Source organism: Harmonia axyridis, chromosome 2, assembly GCF_914767665.1.
Source record: "Harmonia axyridis chromosome 2, icHarAxyr1.1, whole genome shotgun sequence".
Classification (NCBI taxonomy): domain Eukaryota; kingdom Metazoa; phylum Arthropoda; class Insecta; order Coleoptera; family Coccinellidae; genus Harmonia; species Harmonia axyridis.
Genome location: NC_059502.1, coordinates 20,950,306 through 20,968,040, shown reverse-complemented (window position 1 = coordinate 20,968,040; position 17,735 = coordinate 20,950,306). Strand labels below are relative to the sequence as shown.

The window sequence follows — 17,735 nt, the reverse complement described above, 5'->3', positions numbered from 1 at the left end:
CTTTCTGGGGGTGGATTTTGTGGCTTTTCTTTTGAGCGATATTGAAAAGTGAGCCATCACAATGATTGTATTTTTCACGGGTTATCCAAATATGTTATCGGAAAGACTATCGATTCAAGGCATGGAAAGTTATTGAGGAAAAACCGTTTTCCCAAAAAAATTGTTTTGCAAATTTGACTGTTTTTCAAAATGAGAAGTTGTTCCAAAAAATCATGACACCCTCAAGAAACATCCTTTATAACAATATCAGAAATGTAGAAGTGTAATAAAAAATGTAATTCAACAATATACATTCATTCACGAAATTTCAATAATGCGGCATTCACCATTTAGATGTTCAGAAGTTATGCGGAGTTTTTTTCCAATTTTATCAACTTTGGAAGGATATATCTCCCTCAATATGCATTTTGGGTCATAAGTTTATTCATAAAATTATACTTATTTTTCAATTTACCATCACCCCCAGGAAGGTCGGTACACATTTTTGATACAAGGTGTTTCAAATTAAGTCGTGATGTATAGGGTGAGTCGGAGATGTGTCAACTGAGCTTTCTGGGGGTGGATTTTGTGGCTTTTCCTTTGAGCGATATTGAAAAGTGAGCCATCACAATGATTGTATTTTTCACGGGTTATCCAAATATGTTATCGGAAAAACTATCGATTCAAAGCATGGAAAGTTATTGAGGAAAAACCGTTTTCCAAAAAAAATTGTTTTGCAAATTTGACTGTTTTCCAAAATGAGAAGTTGTTCCAAAAAAATCATGACACCCTCAAGAAACACCCTTTATAACAATATCAGAAATGTAGAAGTGTAATAAAAAATTTAATTTAACAATATACATTCATTCACGAAATTTCAATAATGCGGCATTCACCATTTAGATGTTTAGAAGTTATGCGGAGTTTTTTTCCAATTTTATCAACTTTGGAAGGATATATCTCCCTCAATATGCATTTTGGGTCATAAGTTTATTCATAAAATTATACTTATTTTTCAATTTACCATCACCCCCAGGAAGGTCGGTACACATTTTTGATACAAAGTGTTTCAAATTAAGTCGTGATGTATAGGGTGAGTCGGAGATGTGTCAACCGAGCTTTCTGGGGGTGGATTTTGTGGCTTATCCTTTGAGCGATATTGAAAAGTGAGCCATCACAATGATTGTATTTTTCAAGAGCTATCCAAATATGTTATCGGAAAGACTATCGATTCAAGGCATGGAAAGTTATTGAGGAAAAACCGTTTTCCCAAAAAAATTGTTTTGCAAATTTGACTGTTTTTCAAAATGAGAAGTTGTTCCAAAAAAATCATGACACCCTCAAAAAACACCCTTTATAACAATATCAGAAATGTAGAAGTGTAATAAAAAATGTAATTTAACAATATACATTCATTCACGAAATTTCAATAATGCGGCATTCACCATTTAGATGTTTAGAAGTTATGCGCAGTTTTTTTTTCCAATTTTATCAACTTTGGAAGGATATATCTCCCTCAATATGCATTTTGGGTCATAAGTTTATTCATGAAATTATACTTATTTTTCAATTTACCATCACCCCCAGGAAGGTCGGTACACATTTTTGATAATTGGTGTTTCAAATTAAGTCGTGATGTATAGGGTGAGTCGGAGATGTGTCAACCGAGCTTTCTGGGGATGGATTTTGTGGCTTATCCTTTGAGCGATATTGAAAAGTGAGCCATCACAATGATTGTATTTTTCACGGGTTATCCAAATATGTTATCGGAAAAACTATCGATTCAAAGCATGGAAAGTTATTGAGGAAAAACCGTTTTTACAAAAAATTTTTTTTGCAAATTTGACTGTTTTTCAAAATGAGAAGCTGTTCCAAAAAAATCATGACACCCTCAAGAAACACCCTTTATAACAATATCAGAAATGTAGAAGTGTAATAAAAAATGTAATTTAACAATATACATATTCATTCACGAAATTTCAATAATGCGGCATTCACCATTTAGATGTTTAGAAGTTATGCGGAGTTTTTTTCCAATTTTATCAACTTTGGAAGGATATATCTCCCTCAATATGCATTTTGGGTCATAAGTTTATTCATAAAATTATACTTATTTTTCAATTTACCATCACCCCCAGGAAGGTCGGTACACATTTTTGATACAAATTGTTTCAAATTAAGTCGTGATGTATAGGGTGAGTCGGAGATGTGTCAACCGAGCTTTCTGGGGGTGGATTTTGTGGCTTATCCTTTGAGCGATATTGAAAAGTGAGCTATCACAATGATTGTATTTTTCAAGAGCTATCCAAATATGTTATCGGAAAGACTATCGATTCAAGGCATGGAAAGTTATTGAGGAAAAACCGTTTTCCCAAAAAAATTGTTTTGTAAATTTGACTGTTTTTCAAAATGAGAAGGTCTAAAGACAATTCCTGACCAATGTTTTCTTCATTTGAACTTTCAGTTTTCAAGAAAACGGAATTTTTTTTCTGTGAAATATACTTATATTTACATATTCGGATTCAGAATCCATTGAGCATTGAGAAAATATGAAAAAATATTATGAACCATATTTTGCAAGAGAAATATTTCCGTTTTCTTGAAAATTGGAAGTTCAAATGTAGAAATAATTGATGATAAATTGTCCATAGACCTTCTTATTTTGAAAACCAGTCAAATTTGCCAAAAATTTTTTTTGTTGGAAAAACGGGTTTTCCTCATTAATTTTCCATGCCTTGGTTCGATAGTTTTTCCAAAAACATATTTAGATAGCCCGTGAAAAATACTACCAAATTGATGGGTCAGTTTTCAATTTTGCTTGGACGGTAAGCCACAAAATCCAGTGGCCCGCTTACGTGATACACCCTGTACATTGCAAAATAAGTTTATTTCGATGAATAAACTTACCAAAATGCATATTAAGGGAGATATTTCCTTCCAAAGTTGATAAAATTAGAAAAAAATTTTCCGCATATCTTCTAAACGGTGAATGGCACCAGATTGAAATTTGGTGCATAAATGTATGTTGTTAGAATACATTTTTTTATTACACTTCTACATTTCTGATATTGTTATAGAGGATATTTTTAGAGGATGAGTCATGATTTTTTGGGACAAATTCTATGATTATCTATGAATCTCGCGATGAATGAATCTGCCGACATAATGTCATTATAAAAACTCAAATATCTCGAAAACGGTTCAATTTTTTGTATTTGGTCAAGAATACCTTTTTCATGTAATTTCCTTTGCTCCATTGAATGCTTCTATTTTTTCACCAAAACGAATATAACGAAAGAAGTTCTCTTAAAAATCAAGTCTCACCCTCTAAAAAGAAAAACACTCTTTATAACAATATCAGAAACGAAGAAGTGTAATCGAAAAGTTTATTCTAACAATATAAATTTATGCACGGAATTTCACTTTGGTGGCATTCACCGTTTGGAAATTATGCGGTGAAATGTTTTCAAATTTATCAACTTGGGGAGGATATAGATATCTCCCAAAGGGCGTAGAAATGGGGAGGATACGGGGGGTAATTACCCCCCAAGATATTCAAAATATTACATTTCAGAATTCTCGAAGAAGGAAAATTTCTCCATAAAATGAACCAATAATCTTTTTACCTCTCTTTAAAATCGACACCGTAGCAAAAAATCGGACCTTTTTACGTTTTATAAGTTTATCATTGCTTTCAAGATGCACTTTTATTGCACTACGAGCCCGTCTATGTTCGAGGTTTATTAGTTTCCTTCAACTACCCGCTTTGTCGGCGTACCCCTTGATTTGCCATCTGTGATATTTACATTTGTCATGGGTATACACTTACCCGGTGTTTTCGGTTTTTTGTATCATTTTCGTCACAAAATTTATACTGCAGTTATCAAAGAACTGAACTGAGTTATTTGCATCGAAAAATTGTCTGTGCTGTGTTCCACAATTTAATGTGTTTCATTCAAATTGCAATTTATTTGTGAAGACATCAGTTTTGAATTGACTATACAGTGTGTTCCTGAATTGGAGGTACAAACGAAAATGACATATTTTCTTTCTTTCTGTATAACTCATTTGTTGAACAATGGAAACAGAAAAAATCTGAAGACACCATTAGAATTTCTATATTAGATATTGGCTACAAACCGAATTTCGTGAAGTTATCTCGAAAAACAAATCAGTCAAACAAAAAAAAAAAGAAAATCTCGATGTTCAGTTTTTTCGAGATATCTTGGGAACCAATGGAGATATTTCGGATCTGTTCACACCAATACACTCAACCCCAAATAACGCAAATTTTTTTTCTTCAATTTAAGCCACCCTGTCTTTCTAACGGTTTTCGATATCCCTGTACAAAAAGTGAAAGATTTCAACAAGTAATTATTAGGAAAATTTAATAAGCAACGCTATATTCAAAACGTTGAATAATCATAAAAACATAATTGTGTGGGTTTATTTCTTGAGAACGAATAATTTCAACACTAATCAATTCGTTTCATAATAAACCTACTCTTCGTACAGTGTTCTTATTCTTAATACCTCCTGGGGTCAAGATTGAACATAACCAGGCGAAAATTTCAAAACAAAGTAGTGGTGCTCACGTTTCTTGCCTAATTCTAATGATGTCAACGACGAAAATTCAAGTCGGTAAACATTACATAAATGGTATTCTAATCAACCAAGGTGAAGCGTAAAGTTCAAGAACATGAGTTGACATTTTTCGTGTATCTCGATGTTTATCCTGAATTATTTGTAGGTAAAAGGTTGACAAATTGTGGAACTAACGTGTGGAAATTTCACTGTTAATATTTGATAGCTTTCGTGTTGTGTTTGGATATTGATTGTGCGGTGGAATAGTTGTTTATAATACAAGTGCAGAAGGCATTGATCGAGCCATTGATATTCTTCCACGGGTTCAAAAAGAGCCACGAAATGGCTAGCTAACGAGTGTTAGAATAAGCCTTCTGTTCAAGTATCATACAAGATTTTCTCTAATTCACTGAATTTTTATTGAAATCAATGGAATATAGCCATAAATATTGTTTAGTGATTTTTGCACTGAAGAATGTTGGTTGGCAGAACAGTTTTTTGTATCACAAATTTGACAGATGATAGATAAATAAGTGGAAGAAGAGTTCCGAGTACCAACATATAATAATAAAATATAACCATGAAATCTGTGTAAATCTGAGGATTAACGATTACGATTTAATTTTGTTTTAAAAAGTATGGCAGAATGAATGGATTTGCCACAGAATTAGAGAAATTTTGTTTTGCATGTCAGAATTTTAGGTGCTTCAAATAATCGATGATATCATGTAGTATTTAGTAAGAAAACAGTATAATGCAACCTTTTAAAGGTTTCAAAGTTCAGTCTTCTTCCACAAAATACGTAGGTATTTATATTACCTTAAGTTTAAAAGGAAAAGAGTTAAGGAGACTTCGTTGTGATTTCTCAATAACTAAAATTTTATTTATATTTTCATAATCAATCTAAATTTGGATAGGTATTGTGCTCTGAAACCTCTTTGAATATTCGTCTCATCTATTTTCTAATTCCACAATTGTTCAACTGAATGATTGTGATTCTTCCAAATGATTCCAAAAGATGAATATGCATTACTGAAAACGAAACATTCAAGTAGGAAATTGCCTTCTAATCGTTGAGAGAATATTGAAGGAAATATCGTTCACTACGAAGTTCTCGTAGCTGTAATAGTTTTGAATTTGAGCATTTTCGAAAAAAATTTTTTTTGGTTTTACATAGGCATTCAAAAACATAAACTTTGAAAATTTCATTGGTTTTTCTTCACTGATTCCAATGATTCCTTTTTGATGGAAATAATAACCCAAAATACATTCGTTCTTTATTCTCGGAATCCAAGACCTATTAGCATGAAATTTGATACACAAATCGATCACTAAAATCATTTTTCCTCCTTCCATAAAGCGCGATGAATTTCCAAGGCAATTTCAAAGAATCAGATTGAAAAAAAAATTGGAAGCTTATCAACATATAATCATGATATTGCGAAAGTGTTTTGCTATACGATGATAGTTTCGAACCGAGAACAAACAGAAACGTATACATTAAAAAATTCCATATTTAATATTCATATTTTTTGTCACATATAGTTTGCGTTCAAATAGGAAATAATGAACCATTGTAGTGTTTCATACTTAATATCTTGAATCATCGCAATTCGAAATTTGATCAGGAGGTGGGAATTTTTTTCCCGAATTGTTCATTTTGAAAATAAAGAACCAACAATATAATTTTCATTATCCAACGCGAATTGACATATCAGGCGTTGCATTATTGTTATCGATTATCGTGAAATAATGTAGATCTTGTACACATGCCTGTGGCTTTCGATTACGTCATAATGTTGCAGGGAAAGTCTCAGCCATACGTCAAGGTGAATCCATAATAGTTCATTTGGCCATTTGTTGGTAAATAACGTACGTTTTGTCGTAATCCATCTACGTGTGAGCGTTCTCGAAAATATTGTGATGGGGATTTCACGCGTACTCGAATAGTTGATAAACGGGTCATGTTTATTTTATAAAGCCCAGTGACATAGAAAGGAGAACGAACACCCAGTAATGATTATTTTCATTGCATGATTTTTTCGTAAACATGTTCATTATGGAGCGAGACAATAGTGAACAATCGAAATTTGAGAAGAATTGGGTAATTAGGGAACGACACAGATTGATAACGTTTCATTCCAAAATATTTTGATGGCTGTTCTAGATTTTGGTTTTAACATTATGTGTACAGAGTGCTTCGAATATTGGTGTATGCTAACTTTTGACATCTACTGAATTTTTTAATTTTGAGCCGGCAATTGTTTCAAACGATAAGGTTAGATTCATTGACCCCCAAATTCGATTCTGTTCGTCCGGCCGTGAACACGACAACTCTCGAATGGAAGATCCTAGAAACTTTTCAATTAATGTGCTATGCGTTCCGTAAATATGCCAGTTCGAAATTCTGTTTTCAAAACTACGTATTCGTTCAAGATGAAATTTTACATTTGGATTCAGAACAAGTTTCAAACTTTACGGGGAATTCTATATACAGGGTGGCCACTTTTTCAATGGGATTGTATTGGTAACTTTCAAACCATAAGAGTTAGAAGGTCAGTTAAATGGAGAAAAAGTTGCATGCATAGAAGCATTATCAAGCCGTTCAAACAAATCGAGATTATCAGGGCCGGTTGTTGAGATATCATAAGAAACGTAAATTCTGTCATTTTGATTTTTCTTTTTTTTCCACTTTATTTAAAATATTATCAAAAAATGTTACAGGAATTTTTATTCGACAGTAAATTATACTCAATTTGACGTAATCAGATTTCGTATCCAACGTTTCGTGCTCTCTGGGCCACCCTCAACCTCATTTTTTTCAATACGGACCTGTATATTTTATGACACTTTTCGAAATAACTTTCAACGCTGAATTCAACGATATATCATACAATGTCATTCAAAGTTCATTTTCAGGTGATTTTGACCCTTTTGACAGTTAAATTTGAATGAGGCTTAATTATTATCAATAGTTGATCATATTTTTGCTCATTTCAACGATAACTTTCTGACGACGATTTTGTTCATATTGAACCAAATTCAGTTTTCGAGCATAAAAAAAAATTCACATTTTTTTGAATTTTTTGTTAAAATTAATATAAGTGCCTATCAATAACTGTTCACGACTTTCCCGTTTTTTTCTGTGTTGAATTATGAATGATTTATGTATTATTATGGATTTCACGAATACCGTGAAAATATGCTTCGGCTTATATTTAGTAATCCGGATCAATCACTAATCCGAACATCCCCTCAAAATCAATCGCTCGGATTACAGAGGTAATGTTGTTTTTATTTCATTCAAGAGTGATATTTTCCTATACCGGATGTGGTTGAATTACGGAAGTTAGTGCTTATATCCTCAACCGTATCAGTTCAACAAATATGAACACTGCATAATTTTACATGCAGGTCTGTTATTCCTACATCGACAAATATTCGAAATTTGTTAACCTCGAAATATCCAGATACCTTATACCTGGACATTGATACATTTTGTGATATTCACTCAAACTTTAGAAGATTCAAAGAGATATGATACAGTCTGAGGTTCATTCTGAAATGGCTATTTGATAATACGATAAATATTTTCCTATTTATACACATCGTCATAAATTCTTTTAATAACGATAAACAATAATTTGATTTAAAAATGTGTACTTAATTAAAAAAAGTTCTTAAAACTAGAACCTATTATCACGCGATGAGAAACAAATTCAATCGGATGAACTTACTATGACGTTAATTTGTGTGTTATTTACATTTTAGTTTTTTTGCTTTCAATGTTTTGCTACCAATGTTGACGTTTCATACGATAAAAAATTCTGCTTATTATGCATCTGAACACATTCTTTTTTCCTTATGAAAAGGTTATCTTCAAACATTTAGAACGTCATTGAATTCTAACTACAAAGTAGGAAAATAATGAATCAAAGTAATCTTCACAAATAAGCCCTATTTTAAGCAATAATAATGAATTATTGCTTTCATCAAAACGGTTCTCACAAAATAAAAAGTTGCATCAATAACAAAAAAAAAACGTTTTTCGTTTGTTTATACCTCCAAGTGAATTCTCCACGTTGATAAATTGCTACTTTTTCTGAAAATATTCATGCGAATTGTAAGTATGTGCTCAATATGTTCATTGAGCGATGAATGTCAATTAATATTAATTTTAATTAATTAAAATTAATTAAATATTAATTTGCCCGGAAAAATTTCACGAACTCGAACTCTGAATGGTATCTTGTAGATTCAATTCTTGCACCAATTAAATTTTGAATGGTTACAGCCTTAGATCTTTGTGCAAAATGTAGTGTAGCATGTGATCTATCCCAATACTTCCTAGAGTCTAGGAGGTATTGTCTATGCACGTTCAAAGTACTCGCATGCTTCTGAGTGGAGAGATCGGGATCATCACGAACATATCGATTAATCCGTTTCACATATTCTCTTCCTTTCTTAATAACCTTGGACGACCGGGTTCTGGCTTATCTAGTGTTGAATCGGTCTCCTCGATTTTTTTTATTCATTTCCGAATGAAAGAAATCAAATAGGTAATCAAGTCATATACAGGGTGTCCCGTTTAAAAAACACAAACTCTCCTCTATATCTCTAAAATGAATAACAATAATGCATAAATTGACCCTCAGAGACGCTACGTAACGGGTGTTTTTATTTCAAGGTATATATCTTTAAGTTGGCATTACTGTTCAAGATGGCGACCGATTCAACAGCTGTCAAGTGATTTATTCTCAGTTTGGTTTGGCAATTCATCAGGAATAGACTCACGCCTGAACAACGCTTGCAAATAGTGCAATTTTATTTCGAAAATAATGGTTCTGTGCGGATTACGTATCGCGCACTACGTCCATTTTATTTTGTTTAGCGATGAAGCGCATTTCTGGTTGAATGGCTACGTCAATAAACAAAACTGCCGCATTTGGAGTGAAGCTAATCCTCAAGTGTATGTCGAAACTCCGTTACATCCAGAAAAACTGACTGTTTGGTGCGCTTTATGGGCTGGTGGAATCATTGGTCCGTACTTGTTCAAAAACGATGATGGCCAGAACGTTACAGTCAATGGTGATCGGTATAGAGCCATGATTACTAACTTTTTAATTCTTGAATTGAACAACCATGATGTCCAGGAACTGTGGTTCCAACAAGACGGTGCAACATGTCACACAGCTCGTGCCACAATCGATTTATTGAAAGACACGTTTGGTGACCGTCTAATTTCACGTTTTGGACCTGTGAATTGGCCTCCAAGACCTTGTGATTTAACACCGCTAGACTACTTTCTGTGGGGCTATGTAAAGTCATTGGTCTATGCGGATAAGCCACAAACCCTTGACCATTTGGAAGACAACATTCGCCGTGTTATTGCCGATATACGGCCACAAATGTTGGAAAAAGTCATCGAAAATTCGACGTCCAGATTGGACTACATCCGAGCCAGCCTTGGCGGTCCTATGCCAGAAATCATATTTAAAATGTAATGCCACAAGATTATCTTGCGGATGAATAAAATTCATGTCAATCGAATAATCCATCGTTGTTTTATTGCAATTTGAAGTTCTATAGCTCTAAAAAAAACACCCTTTATCATTGAAAATAATAAATCGCCATCAGTTCCAATGCTGTATCCAATTATCTCCCGACAACACAAAAGGGCGATCCCCGTTTGGATCGTGTACAGTTTCGCGCGAACGCAAAAAGATGCGCGGACGTCGTCTCCACCGGTAACTCGGCGGGTAACCTGGTGCAATTAACCAGAATTATCATTTTCTATAAATGAGTTCTCGGTCGAAACAAGGAAGAACGGCTAACGGGCGTCGATCGAATTACTCCAATAACTGGTTTTATGTGTGACGGTGACACCGCCGGAGACGGCAGGAATTTTTGCTTTCGTCCGGTATTGTTATTCGGCGTGTCTCGTCGATGGAATAGGCGTCCTTGGTCGCGAATCGAGCGATCGGGAATTCGGCAAGGACCGTAAGGTACAGACAGACCCGCTCGTGTGTGGAAAGCCGCCAACGTGAAAAAATTCCACGCTTATGAGGAAATTACCGGGAGTTGCGTCATCGGGAAATTTATAGCTCATTCATGAAGTTTTACTGTTCGTGAGTGAACTTGTGGAAAAACGTTGCTTCATTTGCATTATGGTTTTCCATGTTTTTAAATTTCCCGACATATTGAAAAAAGCGAATGAGAATTGGTTCTCTGCGAGACCTATAATATAAATACATTATGTATACAATATTTTTCCTACAACTGCTATGGAAAGTAGTGTATTCTCCATAGATTACCCAATTTCAAAAATATGTATTGCTCATACTGCGAGAATAGTTATTTATAATAGTGTGCAGAAGGCATTGATTATTCTTCCACGAGTTCAAAATTCAAAAACGAGCCACGAAGTGGCTAGTTTCTGAATGAACGAGTGGTAGAATGAGTCTTCTGTATTAGTATTATACATTATTTTCCCTAATTCATTGCATTCTTATTGAAATTATTTCCATAAATATTATTTAGTGATTTTTGCATTGAGAAATGTTGGTTGGCAGAACTGACTTATTTAAGCCAAATTGATGAATTGACAGATAAAGCCGTGGCGGAAAGTTCGGAGTACCGACATATAATTATAAAATATAACCATGAAAACTGTGCGTTTCTGATATATTCTCGCACGATTTTGTTCTACAAGATGTGAAAGAATGAACGCAATAACCACAGAATTAGAGAAATATTGCCCACACCTTGCTTGATAGACCGATGAAATTGGGCTTTTGAGAATTCGTTTCTATGGTACTGTCAACGAAGGCCAAATTGAATTGAGTACATTACTTGAATTATTTAAATTTGTGCAGTTGTAGGAAAAGTATAGTGTGCAACATGTGGAGAAAGTCCTTTTCTGACTCGTGGCAATCGCCTTTCAGGCTCGTACCACAAACTTCCACACTCGTGAGAAAAGTTGAACCTTCCCCACTTATTGCACAATATACTATTTCTTACAACTGCACAACGAATAATACAAGTAATGTACTTGATTGAATTCAAGATGGCATTCGTTGACTATGCATTTCTTGAGTTTTTATAGAAACGACTTTTCAAAAGCCTAAAGTCATTGGTCTATCAAGCGCGGTGTGAGCAAAGGGCCAGTAGAAAAAATATTTCTCACAATATGAGCAATACAAAGTTTTGAAATTCAGTAGGCTATGAAAAGCACAGGTGTAAAAGTTCATTAAATGCTCTGTTTCATGTTCGAATAGTTTTATGACTCCTTTGACCTTTCCATTCCAAATGCAACATAAAATGACAAGTTTAGTGATAGTCATTCAGAAACACAGTTTGACACAGAACAAGGTGCGAAACTTCAGCCTAATATGGCTTTCTAGTTTTCAGTTGTCCAACATGGTTATTTTCAATTATTTTATTCGATTTTTACTACATTGAACTATTATCTTTGTATCAAGCACCTACAAAATTCCAGAAGGTCATTTTTGAGTATCTGAATGGATAAATTTATCTTTCATTACGCTATTGAAACGCGTAGCAATCATTGAGATATTTGCATGTAAACATGTTGAACCTGAAAATAAATAATTTCATGACCTTCTCGGTACAGCAAAATCATTTTATGTAGTTTTTCTCAATTTTCGTTTGCATTTGATATATCAAACCGTTTCAAAAATATTCACTATGATCAACTGACTGGCTGATCAGGTAGGTTTGTTGACATTAACCCCTAATATTGCCACCAAGCCAGTATAATGTACATAGGTCTTTCTGGTCCCCAAGTGTACAATTAGCGCATAAATGATTTTTTCGTTCGCCTTTTGATAGATTTTTTTTATTAAAATAGTTCTCGTCTTCAGATTATAACATTTTCAGAAAAATTAATGATAAATATTCATTGAATTCGGTTCTGGAAATTCATTATCAAATAAAATAAAACAAAGTAATTTCCATGAATACTTTTGTTAACTATGATACAATAATATAAGTTGAAATTTAACCTGAAGAAGCCACAGTCTTGGCGAAATAATTGTTTGTAAACTTTAAAATATTTGTGGAAATGACTTTTGTCAGAGCTCACTCCCCATAATTTTTTGTTGCTCCCCTCTGAAATATCGTAATAGGAAAACATGAATTCAACCTAAAATGGATGGACCTGGAAATCTTCATCAATTATTTTCGAAATTCCCAATCATTTCTTACCAAAGTTGATCACTTGACTTTTTTCAATCCGATGCACGGTTTTCGCATAAAAAAATAAAACCGTTTCTCTGTATGATCATAACAATATTTTTAATACATACATACAACAATATCATCTTGCAAAGACATACGTAGATTTTATTTTTTTAGATGAAACCCATGCGCCCGACTGAAAAAATTCAAGAGATTAAATTTGCTCATAATTGAATACAGATTTCAATTTTTTTTTCTGAAAACTTTACCACCCCCTGTATCTCAAAAGGTAAGACATATAGGACATATGTTCATATGAAGTTTTTTTTTTTAAATGGGCCCGAAAATCACCCCCATAAATATTGACATTCAATTAGGAAACATTGTATAGAAATGCAACTTATTCAATAATTATTTTTTGACACTGGAGTCCTCGAGATAATATGGGGTTTTTCCACTCTTATCCACTTGTATGCGTTTCTTCTTAATCTGACCGACAAAAGTCCAGATATTCCATGACCTATTATATTGTGAAATAACCTCGAGTAAGACATTTCTTCATCCTATGTGATTTCATAGCGTTGGCATCCTTTGCATTCAATATGCAATACGAATTCTACTAATTGTAGTGTACATTCGAGAAAGAACCCATCGAAAATTCTTCACAGTGAATCACCACTTCCAAAAATACAAAAGGAATGCATCGAACGATACAACCGATCAAAATCCTCTTATTCCTATGCGGAGTGATGACTTTTCCTATCACACCGAATGTTTGTTTATCATAAAATTTCATGCCTTGACCGACCTTCGTACCGATGCATTTGTTTGATCGTTTTTTCAATCGACACGGGAAATAATTCCCGACGATGTAAACGAAAATGGAGTCGCTTCTCGTTCTGTGTGGGCTCGGACATGTAAACTTTCGACGGTGCTATTTCGGAAGGTCGTTTTTTTGCACGCTCCACGAATTTTAATTCGTTGATTGGTCCCGTGTATGTTATTAACATAACTCTCCGTCTGTTGATGTAGTAGTATTCGACAGAAGGAGTCTTCTTGGGGCCTTAGCTGGTGGTCCGTTATTTTTGGTTGCTTCGTTAGGGGTTTTGTAAGCAGGAAAATTCAAGAATTATATCTGTTCAATCCTTATTAGAATGTACGCCTATGAACGCATTGAAGGACAATAATTATAACTATACTCCTATTGAGTGAAATGTATTTAATTTTCAAAAGGGAGAGAATACGATGCGTCTCTTAGGCACTACGTAGTTGATTATCCGGCTCGAAGGACCAAAAATGTAGTTGTAGTTTTGTTGGGTTTGTAACGGGTGTTTTTTTTTGGTATATAACTTTAAATTGGCATTACTGTTCAAGATGGCGACCGATTTAACAGCTGTTAAGTGATTTAATCTCAGTTTGGTTTGGCAATTCCTCATGAATAGACTCACGCCTGAACAACGCTTGCAAATAGTGCAATTTTATTTCGAAAATAATGGTTCTGTGCGGAATACGTATCGCGCACTACGTCCATTTTATTTTGTTTAGCGATGAAGCGCAGTTCTGGTTGAATAGCTACGTCAACAAACAAAACAGCCGCATTTGGAGTAAAGCTAATCATCAAGTGTATGTCGAAACACCGTTACATCCAGAAAAACTGACTGTTTGGTGCTCTTTATGGGCTGGTGGAATCATTGGTCCGTACTTCTTCAAAAACGATGATGGCCAGAACGTTACAGTCAATGGTGATCGGTATAGAGCCATGATTACGAACTTTTTTATTCCTGAATTGAACAACCATGATGTCCAGGAGCTGTGGTTCCAACAAACGGCGCAACATGTCTCACAACTCGTGCCACAATCGATTTATTGAAAGACACGTTTGGTGACAGCCTAATTTCACGTTTTGGACCTGTGAATTGGCCTCCAAGATCTTGTGATTTAACACCGCTAGACTACTTTCTGTGGGGCTATGTAAAGTCATTGGTCTATGCGGATAAGCCACAAACCCTTGACCATTTGGAAGACAACATTCGCCGTGTTATTGCCGATATACGGCCACAAATGTTGGAAAACGTCATCGAAAATTGGACGTCCAGATTGGACTACATCCGAGCCAGCCGTGGCGGTCATATGCCATAAATCATATTTAAAATGTAATGCCACAAGATTATCTCGCGGATATATAAAATTCATGTCAATCGAATAATCCATCGTTGTTTTATTGCAATTTAAAATTCTATAGCTCTAAAAAGAACACCCTTTAGTAATCAGAGTTGAGAACTTCAAACTCTGATTACTACAAACCCAACAAAACTACAACTACAATATCATTTGATATTCTTCGAGATTCAACACTAGACAGCAACACAATCGAATGTACAGGGCGTTTCTAAATTGATGCAAATGATTTAGGATAAATTCGAAATGTTTAGTCGGCTTTGAAAAGAACAATGATTTGTGAATTTAATAGCAGTGTAGTTAATGAAATGGATTGCGTTGCAGTGTCTTATAAATGGAGCTTAAAAATGTTTCTAATATAGTTGGGTAGATGACTAAAGCTCAAATTAAAAAATCAATCAACATTTTCGCGGATAACGATATATCGTGCAGTGTGGAAGGTTTGCTTACTTGTTGCCATTATGCATCTGTCATAAACGCCCTCGTCTGTTTTGGCGAAAAATTGAAACAGTAGATTTTCACCTCGCCCTCGCCTCTTTTGAAGCGAATTTTTCACCAGCAAAATTGTTCGCCACGGACAGGAACAGATGGTGTCATGTTCGAACTATAAGGTGTACGCATAAGAACCTCCCAACCCCCGGAGCTTTTGGCGAGCCACTATCGACGTGTGTGGCCTGGCGTTGTCCTGATGGACCACAATTCCTGCAGCCAAAGCTGGTTGCTTTTGGGCGATTGTTTCAATGGATTCAATTGTTGTACAGTACAGTTCCGAGTTAACAGTTGTGCTGTAGGGGAGCAGTTTATAGTAGATAATTCCCTGCCAATCCCACCAAACACACAAAAAACCTTCCTGGCTGTCAATCCTTGCTTGGCCACCGTTTTACCCCGGATCACCTCGTTTCGATCACGACCGTTTTTGCTTGACGTTGTCGTGAGTGATCCACAAGTCACTAACCGCTTCAAGAAAGGATCGATTTTGTTGAGTTTAGCAGCGATTCGCAGATGGGAATTCGGTCCATGGGGTTTTTTTGTGCTAACTCGTGTGGTATAGTATATCCAAAGTCACTTGGAGCAAGCCAGAATATTTTGATTATATAAGGGTTGTCTAAGTTTCCAGAAATTTCTTTGGGGTCAGTGAAATTGTTGCCTAACAATACTTTCAAATAAACCCCGGTATTTAGAGGATCGAGGAATTCACTTCGAAGGGACATCTGTCAAAGCCTTTTTATGGACTAGGCTAAGTGACTTTGGATATACTATAGCCACACATCGAGCTTTTTCTTGAGAAGCCTTATACAAATAGTTCCATTCCGTTTTTTGTGCAATCTTCAGTTCTTGGGCAATCAAAACAGTGCTTACATTACGGTCGGACTCGACAATGTCTATGATTTCATCGGCATTTTCCACAATGGGCCTTCATGGTATATCTTTGACAACGACCACCTGCGAAACTTACCTCAGCCAATTGAAAATTTCTGGGCTATTTCATGTCCTGATTCATAAGGGATCCAATAAATAAATAAAAGATACTTAAGAGTTATGTATATGTATTTTACTGTATTCCATGAGAATTTCCACAAATATATAACAATGAACTCAGATTGTGCAATATGTACATTAAATGTTTTGGTTGTCACACCATATTGCATATAGTTATGGTGTATCTAAAATGTACAATAAAAAACCTTTGAAATCGTTTGGACACAAGCCAATTCAATATATCATAAAATTTATGATGAGGCGTCGACCATATACCATCAAAACATGAATATCAACTTAAAAAATTGCCCAAGATAACGATAACATTCAATTATGCTTAGCAGTCATGGACAATAAATGCCTAATATTAATATTAACTCATCAAAGTTTCGTGGAAATAAGTCATTGTGTTTTCATTCACTCTTGTGAATTTTTTGAACGAACAAATTTCACGACAACTTGAGAAATTCGCACCCCCAACAGATATACATGTAGAATCTTGTTGTTACCAGTCACCTTTACCATTTTGCACTGAATGAATTGCGTTATTTATTTGAAATCCCATTTTGTTGCGAAATACATCCACAGCGAAATTCATGCTGTTTTATTATTAATTTTAATTACAATTATTTTTCTATTTGCAGGTAAGGAATCATTTTTACAACAAACTCTCTACGAATCTGCGTAGGTAAGAGGTTATGCTTTCATTCACAAAAAAACTTGATCATTTCATCTTCATCAAATGAAGATGAAATCTATTTCACAAAGACGAAAAACAACACTATCTTCGCTTTCGAATTATGTGGAAGTTGTTATTTTTCTATGATTCTGCATTCGAAACTAGTTACTGTTAAATGCCAAATGTTTTCAGCGGAACACATGTTTTTAATCCCATTTAGTTTTCGAAGCTTTCCATGCCCTACCGCCCTTTATAGATTATATTATGATAGGTAATCTTTCATCGATCGTACGCTGTGTATTGTGAAAGTGAATATCAGATATAACACTTACGCATTGTTCATCGTTGTCGTAGAAATTCAGAATTAAATCAAGATACCTACAGCGGAAGTAGCTGTCTTATTTAATTAAAAAACCTCAAAAAAAACCGGCATAATATCATATATTAAAATATTTCAATGTTCTTCATTCACTAGAATTTAATTTTTTTTAAACACGAGTACTAGATTATTCATCGGAATTCGGAAGTAGAAAGTTCTGTATTTTCATCGGAGCAGGTGATGTTTTTTGGTAGAGGGGGGGTTTCGAATGTGGTCATGTTGTTATTGTTACCTTTTCAGCAGGGGCGCCAAAAAAAT

At 34.6% G+C, this 17,735-nt stretch overlaps 1 protein-coding gene across 5 annotated transcripts in view; it reads left to right on the top strand.

Annotated features, from left to right (window-relative positions):
• LOC123673676 (serine/threonine-protein kinase tricornered) overlaps positions 1-17,735 on the top strand; it is a 185,229-nt gene that overhangs the window by 22,303 nt on the left and 145,191 nt on the right. The window lies entirely within an intron of this gene.